Below are 23,804 nucleotides of genomic sequence, written 5' to 3'. Positions count from 1 at the left end.
TACAACAAAGTTTTGAATGAAAATACCAGATAACAATTATAGTATTTCTCCGGGGTCTTTCAAGGGGAACAATTGGAAAAGATGGTTGTATTGTTTTGAGAAAGTAGTATAAAAAAGTTAGTGAAAACAGACTGAAAAATATGAATATATATTGCAGTCTTTTTGAACCGAATGCAACCTTTCGTGAGAAGTTGCATTGTCAAAAGATGCCTTCTCAAAAGACATAATAAAATTCGGATTAAAATAATAATAAAATAAATTATTATTTTTATTATTCCGAATTTTATAAATTATGAAAAAATAATCTTTGAACAAATACAACCTTTCAAAAATGATGGAGTTATGTTTGAAAAGACATAATCTTCCAAAAGTGAAGTTGTTATATCTTAAGGGACACAATTATTCTAAAAGTTGTAAGAACGCCTAATAACTGTTAGACAAAATAATAAATTTCGAAATTAATTAATAAAAAAATAACTGCAACTCTATTGCAAACAGTCACACTATTTCAATAGGATAAAACTGTTATTATTCAAAATTTAATAAATAAAAATTTATAAACGATGATTAGTGCTAATTATCATTCGCAAGCGCCCAAAGTGCTAAGTTTGCCAAAAACGCGCACCCGCACACGGGTATTGTGTGATCTAACCATAGCCCATCGTCTTCAATTGAACAAGTTAGAAGACATCCACACTAATATAGTGGTCCACAATCAAAACTTTCCTATGTGGGACAAGGAAAAGTATTATTTTGTTTGTTTTACAAACAAACAATCAACAATGCCCCTACTTTGTTTGTAAAACAAAATTACAAAATAAAATGTTAAAAAATATACAGCCGAGAATTTCATGAGATTAATATACATACATAAAGGTCTCTTTCGAGTCAAACCTTTACTTAGTGCAAGTACCTCAAAATTCTATAAAAGTTTAAGTAGCTATGCTTTAAACTTGCCACTCTAATAATATAATTGGATATATCACACATATACCAACCTCTTATTTCAGCGAGAATTTCTAATTTACTTAGCACTATTATGGCCTTGTGTTTGTATCTGTTTCATGAGCTCTCTAGAAAGCAACCCTAACTTTCGTAAAAAGCGACACCACTTCTAAGCTCATATAGGTGAAGTATTTAGTCTGTTACTAATAACACTTTGTAATATATTTCATTAAGAATTTAATTCATTCTATAAAACGTAACAGACGATACCAACTTCTCATGTCCGGGCTATTGTTAGTATCAAACAATAACTTTTAGTAACTTTTTCTTACCCATTAAACCTTATAACTAGTGATTTTCTAGTATTAGGTCGAGTTACCATTATTGGTAATTTTGATTAAAGGGTTTCAACCCCATTTCTTTTGAGGTCATCTTTACCACATCTCTTGGTAAGGCCTTTGTAAAAGGATTGGCTAGATTCTTGCTCGATCTTACGTAGACAATTGTTATGGTACCATCATGAATTAATTGTCTTACATACTCATGTCTTAGATTAATATGTCTAAACTTGCCATTATAGGTGCTGCTATAAGCTCTTGCCAAAGTAACATGACTGTCACAATAAACAGAAATAGGAGGCATAGGACTAGGCCACAATTTGATATCCAACAACAAATTTCTAATCCATTCAGCCTCTTTCCCAGTTGTAACTAAAGCAATAAATTCATATTCCATAGTTGAGCGTGATATGCATGTCTGTTTCTTGCTCGCCCAAGATACAGCACATTCACCTAATGTGAAAATCCATCCAGAAGTGGAATATTTATCACCCACACTTGTAATCCAACTAGCATCGGTGTATCCTTCTAATACAGTCGGATTATTATTATAGAATAATCTCAAATTTTTAATTCTCTTAAGATAACCAAAAATTCTGGTAACAGCTTTCCAATATTCTATACTTGGATTACTAGTATATCTACTCAACTTACACACGGAAAAGGCAATATTAGGTCTAGTACAATGCATCGCTTACATTAAAGACCCTATAATACTTGCATATTCAAGTTGTTGCGCTGCTCTACTAGTATTATAATTTAATTTAATACTCCAATCAAATGGAGTACTCATATCTTTGAAACCAAGATGTTCAAATTTATTTAACATTTTTTCAATGTAATCACATTGGCTCAAAGAATAACCCCCACTATGTTTTTTAACTTTAATACCTAAGGTAGTATTCACTTCACCTAAATCTTTCATTTTAAACATGGAAGTTAGATACTTCTTAGTCTCAATGATTCCAGTCATATTAGTTCCATAGATAAGCATATCATCAACATATAAGCACACTAATACACCATAGTCTTTAGTGAATTTAGAATATATGTACTTATCAGCACTATTGTGTTTGAAACCTAGGGCCGACAAAGGGCGGAGTTGCAAAAGGTGTAGGGATGAAGGGTTGGGTGGTGGCGGTGCTACTACACAGCCACTGGTGAGACTTTATCTCCGATGGTAATCTCATTGCGACCCATCACAAAGTCTCCATCTTTGACGATGCTACGTGAAGTCTCCATCTCCACCTAAAATCTTCTCGCCAAGTTCTTCTCTAAAGCAGTCGATTGAGATCATGAAAATTAAAGAACCTACCAAGCTATGGCAAAATAAAAGAGGACCCATGAACCCACATGCTCTGATCTTGCCGTCACTTCCTTTTATCGAGACTGCTTAAACAATCACTAATGGAGAGAAGGATGACTTCAGGATTTACAAACAAATCTTCACAGTCGTCATTGCAGTGGTCTAGCGCGAAGATATCAAAGCGATTGGTGATCAGGGATCAGCACCAATATTGATCCCATCAAGAGATGTGAATCTGAGTTCGTCGAGACAAGCGGACTGCAGGTGTTTCCTTGCCTCTGGTTTTGATTAGAAATCAACCATCGCAATGGAGTCCAATGAGCCGGATTCCAACAAACTCTTCCATCGGCACAATTCACTCGCCGGAGACAGTGCTGCGCCACCATTGACAACAATTGTGGTGCCAATCATCACAGTAGAAAGAAACAACTGGTCGTCGTCCTTCTTCTGAAATTTTTTTTTTTCATATTTTTTCATACTATCTGAGTCTATCCCACCTCTTACTCCGGACTTTTTATCTGCCATTTTATCTGGACATATCCCAGTTTATTCGGTCTGGAGGATGTCCCCAAACATCGGATGAGGTTATTTGTTATCCTATCTGGACTTAAATCTGAACTACCAAATGCAGCCAAATAATTTTGCTATCAGAATTCATTGTTCATTGTTCTTGTTGAGAATACGACTCGAGTTAAAGGCCGTAACGGAAACCTGATCCAAGTAGATTTTTTAATATGAGTAGGTTTCCTATTTTGATTCGGCTAGGGTCAGCTCACTCTAGTTTGCTAAAACCAAAACTTTAGCCCTAACAATCAATTGTGCCGCGTGCTCGCGAATTACATCTTGAAGAAATTGCAAGTGATTTGAAGTGGAAAAATTGTTCAAAAAGTCATAAACCTATTGCACTTTTGCCAATTCAGTCATAAATCTTTCAAGTTTGCTAATTGAATTCTAAACCTTTTCACTTCTTGCCAATTGAGTCCATCCGGCCAATTTTAGTCGTTCGGAGCTGACGTGGACTCCGGCCGTCCGGTCACTACTGACGTGGCAAATTTTAATATTTTTTTTTGAATTTTTTAATATATATATTTTTCCTTTTTTTTTTTCTGGCCTTCTTCCCTCTGGTAGGTCCGACGACTAGCTAGAGGTGACGGCCGACGAGGTACAAAGCTCGCCCTTGCCAGCCCCTAGCTGGGCGAGGTCGAACCTCGCCCAGCAAAGGCAAGGCCAACCTCGCCGTCACGACCCAGGCGACAGCAAGGTCGGCCTTGCCAGATCTGGATGAGGTCGAGCCTCGCCTAGCCAAGGCGAGGCCAACCCCACCGTCGCCTGGGTCGCGACGGCGAGGTTTGGCTCAACCTCGCCATCGCCGTCGCCTTGGTCAAGACGGCGAGGCTCGCCCTCGCCTGTGGCCGGCTGGGGTGAGCTTCGCTAAAGGCCGGTTGCTGGACCGACTAGAGGGAAGAAGGCCAGAAAAAAAAAGGAAAAGGAAAAAAAATACAAAATATAAAAAAATTCAAAAAAAAATATTAAAAATTGCCACGTCAGCGTTAGCCGGACAGCCAGCGTCCATGTCAGCTCTAGGCAACCAAAATTGTACGGATGGACTCAATTGGTAAGAAATGAAAAGGTTTAAGACTTAATTGACAAACTTGAAAGGTTTATGACTGAATTGGCAAAAGTGCAATAAGTTATGACTTTTTGGACAATTTTCTCAATTTGAAGCCAATAAATCTTGTAGCAAAATCCGTGAGCTCCTTTGTGAGATTGAAAATTGTTTTGCAACGATTCGCTAGTGCAAAACATTGTGTGAGTTAATGGGTGTGATTGTGGGCTAGGAAACATAGAGTGTTTGAGTGACTCGAGTGTGGTTGTAATTTTCATTATATCGCCTGATTTATAGTGAAATTTAATGCTGCTCTCCTTGTGGAGTTGGCCTCATCGACCAAATCACGTAAAATTGATATTCGACTTATTTCCTTTTTTTGTTTATTATTATGTTCAATCACTTGTTTTTCGGCAAAAGAACACTACAAGTGCCATAACTTGTGTACTGCGCTCACTTTAGTGCCATAAGTTTTTTTTTGATCACTTTAGTGCTAAAATTTTTGAAAAACGATCACTTAAGTGCTAAAATTTTTGAAAAACGATCACTTATGTGCCAACTCCGGTGTTGTACACAATTTTTCGCCGGAAATCTGATGTGGCATTTTTTTTTATTAATTTCTGAAGCTGACGTGGCTTGCCGGAGATTGGCACTTAAGTGATCTTTTTTCAAAAAAATTAGTACTTAAGTGATCGTTTTTCAAAAATTTTAGAACTTAAGTGATTGTTTTTCAAAAATTTTAGCACTGAAGTGATCCAAAAAAAACTTTTGGCATTTAAGTGATCGTTTTTCCTTCGATTTGGCACTTAAGTGAGTCGGCGAAAACTTTTGGCACTAAAGTGAGCGCCGTACACAAGTTATGACACTTACAGTGTCCTTTTGCCCTTGTTTTTCACTTCATTTATAGTATTGGAGCTCTGAGTTGAAGTGGATAGATAGCGATAGAAGAATGAAAAGTGATAATCGATAGATTTGATGGGAATTATTTTAATTTTTCGAAGATATAGATTGGAAATTATCTTTACCAGAAAATTTTGTACTTGCCCCTGTCTAGGAGGAGCTAGAATCGATGAAACATGAAGCTAAAATGTATATATGAAACACAAAGCTGAATATGGGACACACGAAATTAAACCATGAACACAACCAAGATTTAAAGATAGTCATTAAACCAATACTTGAAAACTAAATCTATGCGAAAGGAAAAAATCATTGTATATGGGATAAACTAATCAACAGTATCTCATAGTACAAGACACGTGATTCACGAAGTTACTATACACAACACCAACCCCTTTATATGTTTTTTTTTTTATCAATTCAATGGAGCCACAGTGCAAAGTTGGCATTGGGAGTTATAAACACGCGATTCACGACGCTATAAATGCTCGATATTTTTTGGGGGAGATCACCAAGAAGATGCTCCACTTTGAGTACGTTAACCCCATCACGTGTGAATTTAGTTTTTGGTATACTCCCCTTAATTTGCAATTAACTATCGGTTATGATATCACTTATTGAGTCAACGCAACTAAGGCTCGATACCATCATATGGGAGATCATCAAGAGAGAGTTCAACTCTGAACTCGTAAATATGTCTAATCGAACACATATTCACTCAAAATTTAAATTAATGAGTTATGGACCAACTAGGATTTTTAAGTGTTTTACACCATGTCAATTTCCTTATGTGGGACTATTTTAACACAATTTACAAGTGCATATCAACAATTTCGCTATCAAATCAATGGACCGAGACCATCTTAATTCAACCCATAATGCAATATTGTCATTGGGGATATATTAACATCTTGTGGCATGAGGATGAGGTCCTTTCGTTTGTCATGCACCAGGTACCGTCAAAGCGCTAGTTTCAAACACACTTCACAAAATTACATATTTTGTACTTTTTCTCTCAGAAAAGAAGAGGATGGCAGTGAGAGGGAAGGTGGAGGTGGAGGTGGATCTCAAGTCATCGGCCGATCAGTTCTACAGCATCTTCAGGAACACCCCACACCACCTTCCCAAAATTTGCAGTGATCTGTACGCTGGGGAGATTCATGAAGGTGAATGAGTCTCTGGGAGATCCACTAGGAATTGGACTTACTCTATCAACAGTGAGTTACATCGAGTACATAAACATATGTGCTCCGCTATCTGTCACTAGAGATTATTTACATTTCATATACTTTGTCCGCCCCCAACTAAAGTGATCATGGAACACGATAAGCGACACAGATAGATATCCAAATTCTCTTTGATTGGTCCAATGATCTATTCAATTCGATGAAACTTGAAGATGCGGATGCACATAACATTAGAATCATATATATAGAAGGAAAAGAAGAAGAACAATATTTTACTCCTTTTTTTTGGTTCCCTCCAATTTTCATGTGGGGCTGTGGAATTTGTGCAGAAGGGAGACAGGAGACATTCAAGGAGAAGATTGAGTTTGACGACGAGAGTAAGAGTAACCCACGTCGGCATCGGAGGCAATGTGTTCAACTATTACAAGAGCTATAAGGCCACCTGGCAGGTAGTTGCCGGGATGGAGGACCAGCCGTCGCCAAGATGATCATCGAGTACGAGAAGTTGAACGAGAGCATGCCACACCCGGTCAACTATCTCGATTCTATGGCTAATATGACTAAAGAGATTGACGCCCACCTTGTCATGGCCTAAGCCTAAGTGAAAGATGAAAAAAAATATTGTGGTGTTTGCTCGTGCTTTGGATATCCATGTAAATAAGCATAAATAAGTGAGGAGTGATCAGCTCTAGTTAGTGCTGAACGCTGATCTTCTGCGTGTCTACCTCCCTCTCTTAAATATAATGTTTCTTTTATATGTGATTATTGACTACTTCGATTAAAGGTTTGCCGGTAATTTAGTGGATTCAAAGCGCAATAATAACAAGCATTTCTATTGTTAATTGATGCTCAGATAGCATGAGTTTGTCTAAATTAACATAGAGTGTCAAGTGAAGCCGCTATTTAACCAGACTCGCAACCGTCAAATGGGTTCAGTTCGCATGATGTCATCCATGCAATATCAGCTCAAAAAGTAGTTAAACTAGTGTTGTGCAATTTTTTGGGTCTTACTTTCTCCATTGAGATTTTAGGAAACTGATTGAAACAAAATAAGGAATAAATTAAACACAAGATCTACGTGGTTCAGATGATGGAACGCAAGTCTATGAGAAGAGCAAGAGTTCATTATGGAACATGCAGTATAATATAGAAATTAAGTTCTTTATGTTTCTAAAGGCACGGTTATACCCAATAATCGCACAAATAATCTCTTACAAGAATTCTCACTGAAACATCATTCTATTTCATAAAAGAATCATGGAAACCCTCTCTCTAATTGTTCAAGTTATTGCACGATCTACACCATGTAGACCAATATCATCTCAACTCTTGAACATGTGAGTCCCACATTGCGGCACGCACGATCCCCCATTGCAAGCACTATCTCCTCATTCATGTCCGCTTGCAAGATCAAAGTTCTGCATATAAAAAATCTGCATGAGAGCGATTCGTAACCACCGCCACTCAAATCGCTTTTGAGGTTTGAGGTCGCCCACTTCAATTCGATGTGAGAGAGAGAGAGAGAGAGAGAGAGAGAGAGAGAGAGAGAGAGAGAGAGTGCCAAACCGAATCAAGTTGGCGTTTGGTTCGATTTTAAAATCGAACAAAATCATTTTTTCTTCTTTTGTTTTTTCCTCTTTATCTTTTTTCGGTAATTTCATGAGCTTAAATGCACTAAAAGTAGTTTAGAAAGAGTACTAATATAGTGGAGAAATCAAACTTTATACTCGTAACAATTCATAAGTTCATACGAGATGAAAGAGATAATACCTACTTAATTCTAAATCTATTGTATGAATGTCAATTTGGTTCCAAACTTTTAAATTTTGCCAATATAATTCTAATCCTTTACTTGAAATTCCAATATGGTCATTTCAATCCATTGTTGACTTGGCGTCCAGTCATCGCCAGCTCTCCTATGTGGCACGCCATTGTACAGTACATTAACGTGAACAAGTGAGTGATTTCCGACGATAATTGACAATAAAGGCCATATGGAGAATTCTTACAAAGGTTTATGATTACTAGGGGTAAGCATGGTTCTAGGGTATAACTTGGAACCTGAGAACTTGACCGATGGGAACCTGCAGGTTCCAAGTTTCAAGGTATGCATGGTATGTTTCAGGTTCCAAAAATTGGAGAACCTGTTTCAACGGGTAGGTTTTAGATTCCAGGTTTCAGGTAGGTGAAACCTGGATCCTGAAATCTAAACAAGTTTTTCGTATTTTTTCTTGATTTATGTCTTCGCGTGATCTTGCAGTGCTTCATGGCATTAGATGATGAGTGTTTAATTTGAAACTGCTAGTTTGAGTTTTCATTTCATGACTTGTTTATATTTTATATTTTTCGTATGTCTAAATATAAGTTGCGGTCAGTAAATCATAATAGTAAGTGGGTAGGCTCACTATTCATTGTAATTATTTAATTAATAATATAGGTGAAACCTGAGTAGACCCTAAAACTTGTGATATGGTAGGTTCTATGTTCCAAAAAATGAGGAACCTATTATTGTGGTTAGATTCCAGGTGGAACCTGTACGGAACATGGAACCTCTCATCCCTAGTATCGATTCACGTAATGACTGCTTATTTTAATTGTATTTATTTGAATCGTAACGCCAACAAAATTAGTATTTTGTGTTCTCTTTGGTGAATAACAAATTTGTTCAGTATTGTTGCATTCATTTTCGTTTTGTTTAACTAAAAATGAAATAAAAAAAAAGAACATGTTAGATCCTGAATCCTACCTTGAAACCTGTGATAGGGTAGGTTTCAGGTTTCAGATTTTGACAGGTAGGTTCCAAATTCTAAAAATTGAGGAATCTGTATCTAAAGATAGATTTTCAATTCTAAATGAAATCTATATGAAATTTGAAATCACTCGCTCATAATGATTACGCTAGCAAACCTCATGAATCACGGTTGGCGCATCATACATCGCCAATCTACTTTGGCACGCACTACCTACATGGGACTTCCTGTGTATTGCCTGGATTGGTCAATCTGATTTGACAGTATGAGCGAGACATCCAACGAAGCCAAACCCTTCGAGGGCTTTCAACGCTACGGGGTATCCAAGAAAAATATTAAGGGAGAGCTAAAGGTAGCTAGGGTTTTCGAGTGAAAGAACAAAGGGTAAATATCCCGTGAATCCTCCAGATCTAACAATGCAAATTCATTTTAAAAAATGTTCATTTTTTATTCCAAACATACCAAAATATTGTACTTCCCGTATAGGGGGTCACATTCCAACAAGTATGGTACTTGGCACAAATTTGTTACAAGCTACAACTTATAAGCGGGTGTGCCAATATATATATTTTGTTAGTGATGACAGAATATAAATTGACCTGTGGAGATATGTTCATGTTGAGCGTTCTTTATCTCTTGCTATACTTTATTGATGTTTTTAAATATTTCATCAGGATTATTAAGGACAAATTACAAATAAAATCTTAAATTTATTATACTTGTACTTATTCAGTCCTAAATCTTTCAAATTGATCAATTTGGTCATAAACATTTTGACAATTTACCAATTCAGCCGTGAACATTTCAATTATGCCAATTCAGTCTTAAGTTTTTTGATGATTTGCGATTTAGTTCTAAACTTTTTGACAATTTGCCAATTTAATCATTCCAATCAATTTTGATCGGGAATCACTAACATAACAATCTACTCATCATCGGCCATCCTATATCGCACGGCTGACACTGATGTGGAAAATATTGCAATTTTTCTAATTATTTTAATTTTTTTTCTTCTTTTCTTTTTCCTTTTTATCTAACCTTGGGCCGGCAAAGTCACCGGCCGACCCTCGTGAACCACAAGACGAGGGTGTTGCGGCCCTCGCCAAATCTGGGCGAGGGTCGCTGCTCCTCGTCGGCCCAAGGTTGGAAAAGAAAAAGAAAAAGAAAAGAAAAGAAAAGAAAATTCAAAAAAAATAAAAAAAAATTGCAAAAATTATCTACGTTAGTACCAGCTGTTCCACGTAGGATAGTCGGCACTGACTAAGCTGCCATGTCAGCGATTATGCCAGAATGACTAAATTGTCAAACCGTCAAAAGGTTTATGACTAAATTGGTAAATTATCAAAAGATTTAGTATTAAATTGGCACAATTGAAAGATTTAGGATCAAATTAGAAAATTATCAAAAGATTAATGACTAAATTGACCAAATTGAAAAGTTTATGATTGAATTAGCACAAATACAATAGGTTTAGGACTTTTTGATAATTTTTCCAAATTATTAAAGTCATACAATCCCTGTTAGACAAATTGTTTTTTTTTCCCAGAAGTTTAAAATGTTATACATTATCTAAACATATCATTTAACACTCCACCTCGAGTGTAAGCCTGACCTTACACGAGCAACATAGACAAGAGAAAATGAGAAAGACTGAGTGTGGGGATTTGAATCGTTGACATGTGCTATAATACCATCTTAGACAAACTATCTTTCCTTTAAGTTTAAACCCCTAGAAAACTAGCCAAACAACGCACATTAGATAATATTCCCACGTAAATCGGCTTAAATTTTCATCATCTGATATTAGTCTATGTATCAAACCATCTCCGATCACACTAGGAACGGCGTAAGACACTGCTTCCAAGATTTGGAGCAGATCTTCTTCAATAATGGATAAGTCATCTCGCCGCAGCGAATGCATATGCATGCTTCCACACATTTCTCACAACCGTGCTCAGTTGGGTCCACCATATATCATCCATAAAGAGATGGATGAGGTTATCTAATATCTCTCAACGGTGGCCCCAGAAGAGGGTTCCAGAAATCACACTATCACACTCATAATTGCTCGACATGTCAATCCCTCGACATCAATGTTTTCACCTACGTAAAGGCCATAGTTTCCTTTTTTGTCAATAAAGTGGGGGACAGAGGTGGACATAGCTGTCCAATCTACCCAATTAATATGCTGCGGAACGCGACCTTGTGAGATCTCCACCACGGGAACAAAAGGGGCAAAATCGATGTGATATATGACTTTTGTGGACAAATTTCGTCCAACGTGCCCATACATATCGTGTCAGCGTGATTAAATATGTATGGGAGATATCCAGCAGAAAAGAAAATGGTGATTTATAACGCAACTATTGGAGGGCATTCCTTAGCGACGTTCCCAGTGGACAACTTGCATCGAGCATCTAAACAATAATGAAAACCCCGTGCATCACGTGGATGTTAAGCAGAGTTGTGATCGCTCGCCCTCCTAAATTATTAGGTTTCCTTCAACTTGCATTCTTTATCAACTGCTGGGAATGGTAAATTTTCCTTATGTTTTATCATTAATTAATTAAGAGAATGATTAATTATCTACACACATTTCTGGGCATGTATCGTTCACCGGACAATGCTAATGAGAAAAAGTCGTTCACAGCCAACTCACACGAAAATATATACATATATATATCCCTATTAGAAATCAAGTCACATGATTCTTCGAGCGAATCTCATCACAATGGAAACATCAATGAAGACGATTGCTATGGTATTGATCTAGAAGATGATATATATATCTACACATATCAGAAATCAAGTCACATGATTCTTCCAGCGAATCTTATCACAGTGAAAACACCAATGAAAACGATTACTACGACATTGATTTGGAAGATGATAATGAAGATGAAGAACTTTGAATCATATCACCTTTGCAAGCATCAGCTCTGAAGATCACCAGAAAAGCATCACAATAGACGAAGTTCCGAACAGTAATTTTTTTTTTTTATTGTTCATCCCAAGACATTATACACACACATACACATTAAAGGTTAGAGTGAACAGCAGAAGCTCGATACCTTCACCGGGAAGATCGTCAAGAGGGAACTCAAGTCCGAGCCCGTCGACAAACCTTCACTCAAAATGTGAAAATCTCCAATGTGGGGCTTCTCTAAGCAACTCACACGCATTTGAACAATTTTTCCCCCACATGTGATTTTAGTGTTAGATCTGCTCACTCTTAATTCAAGTATCATTCCGCATTAACTTATCTCAACTTGAATCTCCAATGCCCATTTTCATCCTGTCTCTTTCTCCTGACCGAATCATGATCTTCATTCTTGGGCTCTTTTCTGACCGAACCATGGAGGTTACCATTAGGCCCACGTTGCTACACCACAATGCCCGCCATCCGGAAATCGTGTTGGTCACTAGATTCGTTCATTGAGATATTCACCAACCACTGGATAGATTGAGGACGCACCAGTCTACTATTGGCTTTGATATTATTTGTTGGGATTGCGTAGCATAAACCCGATACCTTCATCCCGTGAGATTACCAAGAGGAAGCCCAAGTCTGAACCCTGTCAACATATCCAGTTGGACTTACCTTCATTCAAAAGTTTAAATCAATGAGTTATGGGTCAATATTAACTGCCCTACATCACACAAATTTTTTGATGTGAGACTTCTCTAACATAACTCACACGTGCATCTCAACATACAATACCTTGGTAAACGTTTATTACATGCCATCTGTTAAAATCTTTGACCATTTTATAGTGCTACATATGAAGCTAAAACGTTAACCAAATGTGCCAACGACACTAAAAATATTGCAGTAATTGACTGCAGTTTTTCACAAGATATGACATTTAGGTGAAGTCTCGCACTTTAATTTCGTTTCTTCATTCTCCATTAGAACAACATTTTCTTTTTCTACATGCATCGGTTGGTTTGCATCCATTTTGTTTTACAATGTAAGATTTGGGTGGGTCGATTTCAGGACAAAAACCTAAAAGCAACCAGAGAGCCCGGAATTAGTTTTAGAAAATTAGTAACCCGGAATCAGAAACTGAACAAATATGTTTAAGACAAGTTATCGGTTCCTCAATTTTTTATTTCAAATTTTACTAAATTTAAACTATAACAATTAAATCTGAGCCCAAACTAAACAAAGCAATAGAAGCTTGTCTTAAACAAACTAGAGTGACTTACAAAAATTTACTAAAAAGTGGCTCAATCCACGACAAAGCAGTGAATTTTGAGTTGGAAAATAGCTTCAAAACTGTTGGCACCGCGGCAGGCTGAATAAGCTTTCTGATAAGTATTTATAGTGTTCATAACTTCATCAAAATCAAAAGTTATGCCTCGTCAAAATTCAGGTATCCTACTGCCAACCTTTTTTTCCTATCAAATTTTCATCGAGTATAAACAAATCAGAACCGCAGAAATTATTGCCAAAAATGTTCTAAAAAATGTATTTTTTCTTTTATTGAAGAAGAAAACCTAGAAAAGATTCAAAGAATGGTCCAGTTCTACTCTCATGCAAGCATGAACGATTGGTTCTAGGGTCGAACCACTTGTTCCTGTAACACCCCGGGTTTACACTGTGTAATATTATCCGCTTTGGGCCCACTGACCCTCATGGCTTTAAAATGCGTTTATTTTAAAGTCATGAGGGTCAGTGGCCCAAAAGCGGACAATATTACATAATGTAGATCTGGGGCGTTACAGGTGGTATCAGAATCGACTCTCGATCGCGTGTGGCGCTACAGCGAGGGCGCTATGCCCATAAGGGGTGGAGAGTGTGACAGCTCAGGCGGCGGTGCGCGGGGAGGAGGGATAGTAGTGCGTCCGCACCTCAGTCCTTGGACGTGCGTAGAGAAGGGGGGGGGAGCTTCTCTTGTCCCTCATCACCTAGGGGGAGTCCTGGATTAGCTTATAAGATTCGGGGTTCTCTATCAGTATGTACGCATTTCAGAATAGAGAGCTTCCGCTGTGCTGTTGCTGAGAACAAAGCCATGAGAGGGATAGCAGTGCGTCCGCGCCTCAAAGAGGACAATATGTGGTCGTAGGAGAGAGATGGCAGTGCGGTTGCGCCACTGCCCCCGTCATACACGTTTTCTAGGCGAAGTCCAAAGGAACGAAACCGTGAGGGCCAAGTGGGGCCCAAAGCGGACAATATGTGTACAGTGGCGGACCCGAGGCGTTATAGGTGATATCAAAGCTGACTCCCGACCGCGTGTGGGGCCACAGTGAGGGCTCCGTGCCCGTAAGGGGTGGAGAGTGTGACAGCCTAGGCGACGGTGCTAAGGGAGGAGGGATGGCGGTGCGTTCGCGCCTCGGTCCTTTGACGTGCGCGGGGAAGGGAGAGGGGCCTCTCTTGTCCCACATCGCCTAAGGGGAGTCCTGGACTGGCTTATAAGGCTTGGGGTTCTATATTTGTGTAACTCGTTTTAAAGCCATGAGGGTCAGTAGGCCAAAGCGATAATATTATACAGTGTAGACCCGGGACATTACAGGTGGTATACCTGTAACACTCCGAGTCCGCCACTATACACATATTGTCCGCTTTGGTCCCCACTAGGCCCTCATGGTTTTGTTCCTCTAGACTTCGCCCAGAAAACACGTATGACGGGGGCAGAGGTGCGGCCACATTGCCATTACTCTCCCACGACCACATATTGTCCTCTTTGAGATGCGGACGCACTGCTATCCCTCTCAAGGCTTTGTTCTCAACAATAGCACAGTGGAAGCTCTCTACTCTGAAACGCGTATGTACAGATAGAGAACCCTGAACCTTATAAGCCAATCTAAGACTCCCCCTAGGTGATGTGGGTCAAGAGACGCTCTCCCTTTGCCTGCGCACGTCCGAGGACTGAGGCGTGGATGCTCCGCCATCCCTCCTTCTCGCGCACCGTCGCCTGGGCCGTCACACACTCTACCCCTTATGGGCAGAGCGCCCTCGCTGTGGCCCCACATGCAGTCGAGAGTCGGCTCTGATACCACCTGTAATGCCTCGGGTACGCCACTGTACACATATTATCTGCTTTTGGCCCTATTGGACCTTCACGGTTTTGTTCTCAGCAACAGTACAGCCAAAGCTCTCTACTCTGAAACGCGTATGAAGGGGGGGGGGGGGGGTAGATGCGCAGCCGCACTGCCATCCCTCTCCCACGACCACATATTGTCCTCTTTGATGCGCGGACACACCGCCATCCCTCTCAAAGCTTTGTTTTCAGCAGCAGCACAACGGAAGCTCTCTACTTTGAAACACGCATGTAAATATGGAGAACCCTGAACCTTATAAGTCAGTCCAGGACTCCCCTTAGGCGATGTGGGACAAGAGAAGGGCCCCCTCTCTGCGTACGTATGAGGATCGAGGCGTGAACACACTGCCACCTGGCCGTCACACTCTCCACCCCTTAGGAGCACATTGTTTTCGCTGTGGCCCCACATGCGATCGGGAGTCGGCTTTGATACCACCTGTAATGCCCCGGGTCTACACTGTGTAATATTGTCCGCTTTGAACCCATTGACCCTCACGTAACGTGTTTGTACAGATAAAGAACCCCGAACCTTATAAGCCAATCCAGGACTCCCCTCTAGGCGATGTGGGACAAGAGAGGCTCCCCCTTTCCTTGCACACGTCCGAGGACCGAGGAGCGGACGCACCGCCATCCCTCCTCCCCGTGCACCGCCACCTGGGTCGTTACACTCTCCACCCCTTACGGGCACAGCGCCCTCGCTGTGGCCCCACACACGATCGGGAGTTAGCTCTGATACCACATGTAATGCCCCGGGTTTACACTTTTAAAAACGTGAGGTCAGTGGGCCTAAATTTAGGGTCGGGCTGGGTCGAATCGGCGCGGGCTTTTTTGACACCCCTACCATTTGTGTCATTTTCCCTTCCTCAACGCATGTCAAGGGTATATAGATAGTTTGGATGACCCGACTATATCTAAATCTCTATTATCATTCTCCTATTTATCTTTCCATATTTTCTGTACCAGTCAAAAATCCGTAATCGACTCTTTTAATGCAAGTTTGTCTTACAATTGCAATGCCGATAATTTCTGCGGCCCTAGTTACAATTATTAATGGGTAAATAATCAATTGTAGAAACCCAAAAGTTTCTGACAGACAATGCTCAAAAGGTATCATAGTACCATCGCATGATGCCAAGATAAGGTTTTTACAGCGGAATCCCAAATTACATCCCGATTTTTCAAGGCATACAAGGTGTCATATTTGCTCTTAAATTTGTTTCAGCATTCAACACGGAGCAACATATATATCTAACATAGCTTATCACTGAATCTGACTTAACAACCGATGCATATCCCGCAACACTCGGGTGTTGACCAGTTCCCAAGACAATGCACTTAAGTCAAACCTCTTCCAGATATATTTAACAAGCCACAACACTAAATCTACATAAAAGCAAGTATTTCATATCTGAGAACCTTCGACCCACAAAAAAAAAAAATCTGAGAACCCAGTACAACATGGGACCACTTCACAACACAATGCACTAAGTCATTGAGCCATTGATAGAGGACTTCTCGCTTAGTCCAAAATCAGGTGCCACAAGAAATTCCAAGCAGGACTCGACATTAGAACTAAGATCATTAATAGAGCATAATATCCATAAGCTCTCTCAAGGAATCCTTTGTAGGTATTATAGCACTAAAGTTGTCATATGGAGGCTAAAATTTTTTTATTTCCACATTTCATTTTTTACGCCATATTCAGACTCTATTTCTATTAACATCTCAAGGACATTTCTATATAATGTAATTTGCGTCTTGTTTGACAATTTGACTTATTAATTTAGTCGCGACTTCCCTACGGCGGCCCGACCATCGGGCGCCAAGGGGTTAAGAGGCTAATGGATTGCTAAGTTTAAAGCCTATGACTTAACTTGGGCTCTCCCTATGACATCCCCAATTTTGGACCTAGGAAACCGAGGGCTAGTAATAAATGGATGAGCGGGTAACTCGAGCCGAGGGTCGGTAATGGAATGGACAATATAATCGGAATGAGTGTACTGAGGGTTGGTCATGGTTCGATCGAAAGATTGTCCATGAATTGACCTAGGGATTGACAGTAGAATGACTCCTTGACTACGCAAATGATTAGAGTAATATGACTGTGGAATGACCCATCGACCATAAGGGCCATTAGTGGAATGGTCTAGGATAACTGTGGATCAGTCCGGTGTCTGCATGTGTTGATCGCGGGTGATACCGCACGGCCATGCATTGGTCTCGGATGACCATGAGTTAATTCCGAGGTACTGGATTCCACGAGGCTACATGACTATCGAGGGTTGACCATGGGTCGTTGATACTCGAACGTGGCTCGGTCACGAATCGGCCACGGATCGTTGCGTTGAGTTGAGTAGGCCATGGACGAGACATGTGCTAGGCCAGGTGCCTAGTGGCTTAGTTGCGGCTCGAGCAAAATTGCCAGTCGTGCCGGCCAAGGCCATGTGCCCGGTCATGATCGGCCATCGTGCCCGTCAGCTAGGCCACGGATCGGCTACGTGCTCGGTCGTGTGCCGGCCATTGTGCCCGACCCTTGTGCTAGGCGTTGTGCCCATAAGATCCGGTTCCGATCTAGTCCCGTGCCCAAGAAATATGCCCATGAGCCGTGCATCATGTCATTCATGAGCTGTTGCGCGTGTTTGGCCGTGGACCAATCCCTCACTCGTGTAACCAGGCGTGATGCTCTGCACGTCGCCCATGCGGCCGGCAAGGCGCTCGGCACGTCGCTCGTGCGGCTGGCAAGGCGCACGGCACGTTGCCCGTGTGGCCAGGCGCAGCGCCCGTGCGGCCCAATCTCGCGCTCGGCCATGTGCCCGTGTGGCCCGACGGCCTACTCAGCCATGTACCCGGTCAGGCCCGGTCACGCGCCCAAGCTACCCGAGAAACCCAAATTGGCATAGTTTGGCTTAGACTTTTGTATGATTACACTTGATCACTTTTGAGGGCTTTTCCACACTAAACCTCATTTTGAATGGGATTATTAGAAGTGTTTTATTGCAAAAAAATCCTCGGAAATTATGAGAGTTAATATGATGCGAATTTGAGATTTAAGTGTTAATTAGTTGGTTTTATGATGCCGATCAACCAAGCTATTTCGGGTGAGACCAGCAGCTCCAGAAGACTCAGATTGGTCTTAGAATCTGGTTAGAAAGGAAGGAACTAGAATTAGTCCAACCTTATCTCTTTTTGGTCTCCATTATTGGTGCAAGCCTACGTATCCCTCTTCATTTAAGGCTCTTGTGCTGAGTTGTGCCCCTCAATTATGGTTCATTTATGGCTCATGGTGACTCATGGCCACCAACAATGAGCCTTAAAGCAAGGCCAATAATTTGCCAAGCCAAGGGGAGCCGAGAGAGGCCATTCGGCCAAGGGAGAGAGAGAGAGAGAGAGAGAGAGAGAGAGAGAGAGAGAGAGAGAGAGAGAGAGAGAGAGAGAGAGAGAGAATGGACCAATAATGCTTGGATAAGCTTGGCTTCCATCATCATTATTTTTGGCTTTAGTTCATGAATTGCATTTAATGCATATCATGATGATTTTTGACTTAGAAGCCTTCTATTAGTGCCTTATTCTAGGGTGCTCTAAGGCCTCTATAAATGCATGAAATCCCTCCTCCTTCCTTCTCACGCCAACATCACCATCACCTTCCTCTCTCTTTGTTTCTTGTTTTTCCTACTTCTCGACCCAAGAAGCCTCACGCCCAAGAAGTCCCGAACCGGCCCGTTTTTCTCCTCATTTCCGCCCAAGAGCCCACGATTTGGCCTTTGTGTGCCTAGTATTGGTCGGCCAAGCAAGGAGAAAGCCCGAAAATCACCCGAGCTCACTCGTCTCTAACTCGTTCTCTAGTTCTTGTTAGTCGTTGAGTAAGTGAATTCCCTAATATCGAGAAAGGGAGTTGCGATACGTTGTAACATAGGTTGCTTGGCCCATTTTCTTGGTTTCATGGTTGATTATAGTTCGTTCTTTCTCGACAAATGATGCTCACGTGTGATGCTCATGTTTGATGTTTGTTTTGTTGGTTTCGTAGCATGAACTTTGCTATTTGAATTGCCATCGATGCCAGTACGGTAAGAGTCTACTTGTGTGAATGGCGATTGTCTCGTCCTCGCTTGACATTAGAGTTTTCACTTATTGAGTTTCCCCGACCCACTCCCGTTGTTTTTTCTCTTTTCAGGTTTGTGATATGGCATTTCGTCCAACCCGGTTCAGAAACCCTGTGGAAATGCGAGCCGAACTCCTCACTATAATCGATGCCTGGGAGGGCCGTGCGTACCGTCGTATCACAACATATGTGATGGTCGACGAAGGCCGTGAAGAGTTAGTCCCTCACCCGTATGAGGCGTGGTACCGCCTAGCACATAGAGAATGGGTTGGACCCCTTCGCGGGTTCAACGGGCCATTCGGCACACCGGGCGGGTCGGTTCCGGGGCAAACCAGGGGTGGAGTGTGAGATGGCTAGGCGAACGAGGAGCGGGAGGAGCGAGAAGGACGAGAAGTAGTAGCGAAGTTAGGAACCCAAGCCAAAATTTTTGTTGTTTGATATTTGGCTTTTGCGGCATCGCCCTTGGAATGGGCATGTAAAATATATGCGTGGCTTGTAAGGGCCCGTAAAGAAGGGCTCGACAAAAATAAGCACTTATCATGTAAATACAACGTGCGTTGTTTGCTTATCTCACTCCCGTTTGTCTCGTTTATTGTTTATTTACTTCCGCGTGCCCATTTGATTGTTTAAAATAAACGGAACGAACTAATACATTTCCGCGAGTCACGGGTCCGTTCGGGTCATATTCGGTCATTAAGCATCGATCGCGATTCCGAGTCGGGACGTGACACTCCCAAACCTATATCAACTCGCGACTTAAGGTTCAAGTTATTAACATGTAAATCAATTTTATCTAGAAGTTGTCACTAATCAGTTTAGGGTGGGTAGATTAGAAACCCAAGTAAAGTGAAGGGAGAATTACTTTATTCCTACGAACCAGAGATTCAAATGAGTTCAAGGACTTGATTATACTAGTTATGCAACTAGTGCCATTGCAGTACTTAATCTTGTTCAAACATCACTTAAAGGTGTTCATGCGGTCTTCCTAAAGATTGTGAATCCTAGAGTTCTAGCTCTAATTAGGCTAAAAAAAAAGACAATCAATGCATCGGAAGTGCGCAAACACCAACCTAACATACCTTTAATTGGCCACATGCAAGGTTGGATTAAATATGCAATTCAAACATACGAATCAACCAACGTGCAATCGAGCATGTCATTAATCACACAAGAAGGTGAGAAAAGGCAATTCCATAGCCCAAATTATATTTTCTGATTATTTTAATTTTTTAAATATTTTTTTATTAAAAATATTTGTTCATATTAAAATAAAATAATATTATTATTATTATAATATAAATGGACTCGGGTCAGATCTTTGAATCCAAACAAAGCCAAGCCCAAAAAGGTTGGCTTGGGTCAGCCAGAACTCGTGAACCGAGTCCAACTCGGCTCTCATGTGCCTCGGGCAAGCGAGGCTTAGCCAAAGCCGAGAGCCGGCCGGCCGACGCCTGCCTTGGCACGTTAGGCTGAGGAGGCCCCCTATTGGCCAGCCACTACTTGGTCTGCCACTGCCATTACCGGCCAAGCTTTGGCCCGAACCTCTCATGCCCAAGCTTCAGCCAAGGCTTGGCTAACGCACACCCAGCTACTCTTGGCCTCTATTCATCCTCAACCAGCCACCACATGGCCACCACCAGGTCCATAGATCCCTAGCCGGCCTCTATGCCACCGGTCGAGAACCTAAAATCTCATACATCATTTGGGAATTTCGTCGAACACCTAGTGCGCTTGACAAAATCGTGAGGTCACTGACCTTTCTCGAGACTCAGACCTGCTCCAGTGGCCACGACTCAACCTCTAAGGTGGTGTCTGGACCAGAAGCAGGGACGGTATGAGCCGGGATTCGCTCGAAACGGACAGCACAAATTCTAGCCAACCTGCACACAAAAAACAGGGCAGAATAGGGGGGGGGGGGGAACCTACCGTCTTGGCTTTGGCTAGCGAGTCATCGACCAGCATACGATCGACGATAAGGCTCGTCTAGGATTCCCTCTTGAGACCTGTATTCACTCAATCTCACTCAATTCGCTCTCTATCTCCCTATTTTCTCTCTCTTTGTTTTTTTTTTTCTATGAAAAATTGCCCCCGCCCCTTCTCTCTCCCCTCTCTTCGACTTTTGTGGCGGCTGGCGACCACCTGCTTAGTCTCTTTGGGCTGCTCATGGTCTGCTCTGTTCTACTTCGCTCAACTTTGCTTGGTGGAATGACGTTCTGCCGTTCCTCGGCTGAGCGGCGTCCATGGTGACAAGAGAAGAGGAGAGAGGCCGAGCCGGGGGGAAAGGAGGAGCGGGTTGGGCTGGCCCAGCTCGCGTGAAGAGGAAAAAAGAAAAGGGGAAAGGGCTTGGTGAGGGAAAAAGGAGAGGGCCGGGTCGACCCGGCCTGATTCGATTTTTTTAAAATTATTTTCTTTTTTTAAAAGGAAAAATATTCTAATTAGTGTAATTAATTCAAATGCGTCTAATGTTTATATGCTATGCAATTAAATAAAAATATTTTTGTTTCAGGGGTAAAAAATTAACTCTTAATTTTTGCGCAAAAAATTTAATTGGGTAATCTAAATTTAGGTGTAAATAATTATAAGCAATGTAAAGATTCAGTAATGAATACACGTCACTGGAGGCCATAGATGAGTTGGAGATGATGCTCACAACTGTTTACGAATTCAACTGTTTTACCTATTATTTTAGCCATGCACACGAGTTAGTTGAAGCAATATAGAACTCCATATACATTGTGTACAACCATTCATTAATTCTTTTCATTCATATAAAGGCAAGTCATACTTCAACTTCTGGACTAACGATCATCGATCCGATTTTGATACTTATTTATCTGTTATCAGGGGTATAATAATGGCGGATTGTACTTATTGAAATCCTTCTTTGTTTCTGCTTATCCATTTAAAATGATGAGAGTTTTGTTTTTAAGTGACAAGAGAGTTGGTAGTAGTCATGGCCACGGTTCGGAACCGGCCGGTTCTGGTTCGTAATTTAAAAATTTAAAAAATAAATTATGAAATAAAAAAATAAATAATTATAAATATATGAAATAATGAATTATTCAATATAAATTATAATCAAAATGAAAATTGTAGGGGTGATCGGTTCCCGGTCGGAACCGGGAGCCGAACCGGTAAGACCGGTCTTTTAATTTTAGAACTAGGAACCGGACCGGCAAACCATAGAACCAGGAACCGGACCATTGGTCCGGTCCGGTTCTAGGCGGTCCAATGGAACCCTTTGCTCTTAACTAGCAAAGGATCGTAACCACAAAAGGCATACAACTTCACATGCTCATGGCTTGGCTTGGATTTTATAAACAACTCCTTTGATGGTCTCTTCATTCCCATTCGATGTGGGACTCTTGGCATTTGCATGAAGACAAGCCAAGAGTCTCATATTGAAGGCGTTCAAGGCAAACCGAGAGTCGCACATCAAATGGGAATGAAGAGACCATCAAAGGGATTGTTTATAAAATCCAAGCCAAGCCTTGTAATTAGAGTTCAATACACCCAAGCCAAGCATTGCAATTGGAGATCAATGCACTTACAATGCATGGCAATTAGAGTTCAATTTGTTTTATAAAAAAAAATTAAATAATGAAATTTTTTTTAAAAAAAATTTCATTATTATTTTAAAAAAATAATTTGGAACCGGACCGGGCCCATAGGCCACGGGCCGGTTCCGGTTCCGAACCGCGGGCCCGGTCAATGGGCCGGGCCCGGGTTTGACCGGGCTGGTTCCGGGCCAAAATCGGCCCGTGGCCATGACTAGTTGGTAGTAAGTCATAAGCACGCCTTTGTGTAATTGAGTTGAGGATTCGCGCAAAGATTTTGCGAAAGTGACTTCTATGCTATGAGTAGCGAAGGACTCCAAAGATACTAGACTTAGCTTTCGTCATCCATGGCTTAATAATTTTAAAATTAATTGATTTTTATTGCAAACGCGAGCATACAAAAGCGCATGACACGTGAATAGGCCTGCATAGAATTGTTATCGAAGTCTGAAAAGGGATTTTGTTAAGTTTATGTTAAAAGATGTTCAAGATGTTGATGTTCTATATTACTCAAGTACTGTCTAGGAGCCCGTTTGGTATAACTGGGCTTATACTGTAATTATGTTCTATTTACCTAGGCTACAACAAGTCGTAGCACTTTTGTTTGATAATACATCTTTTAAATGTACAGTTTCTTGAACTAGGTGAGATGATTCCTTGAAATCTATTGTGAGCTATTGTAATTATAAGGTATTTGGTAAATGCTTTATAAAAGTTGCGACACATTTGTTCACGGTTAAAACTACTGCAAAAATATGTAGCAAAATAGCCGCTAAATTTTTCACATATTCTTATTTTCTCCTCTTGCATTGTTATATAGTTACAATCAATATAAGTTGGAAAAAAATTATTTCCATAAAAGTTGGCTTTTGTAAACATCCGAATGAATCTTAATATCACTTAATAAATCAGTTTTGTAAATATACTAGATATATCGGTACTTTTTTAGAAAGTGGCAATTTACATTGTATCGACTTGTGTGGAAGGAAGTCATCTACAAATTTGAGTGTACTTCTATAATGCAGTGTCCATCATATTTCAATTCTGAATTTTATAAAATTATTTTTCTATA

At 40.8% G+C, this 23,804-nt stretch overlaps 1 protein-coding gene and 1 pseudogene across 1 annotated transcript in view; one reads left to right on the top strand and one right to left on the bottom strand.

The window, feature by feature from the left end:
* LOC115670891 (nudix hydrolase 25) overlaps positions 1-23,804 on the bottom strand; it is a 94,226-nt gene that overhangs the window by 67,768 nt on the left and 2,654 nt on the right. The gene's annotated exons all lie outside the window — the stretch shown is intronic.
* LOC115670618 (MLP-like protein 28) lies at positions 6,057-7,012 on the top strand (annotated as a pseudogene).

Source organism: Syzygium oleosum, unplaced genomic scaffold (assembly GCF_021117445.2).
Source record: "Syzygium oleosum isolate NSW1041296 unplaced genomic scaffold, Sole_v2.1 Sole_v2.03, whole genome shotgun sequence".
NCBI lineage: Eukaryota > Viridiplantae > Streptophyta > Magnoliopsida > Myrtales > Myrtaceae > Syzygium > Syzygium oleosum.
This window is presented reverse-complemented; position numbering and strand designations above follow the sequence as displayed.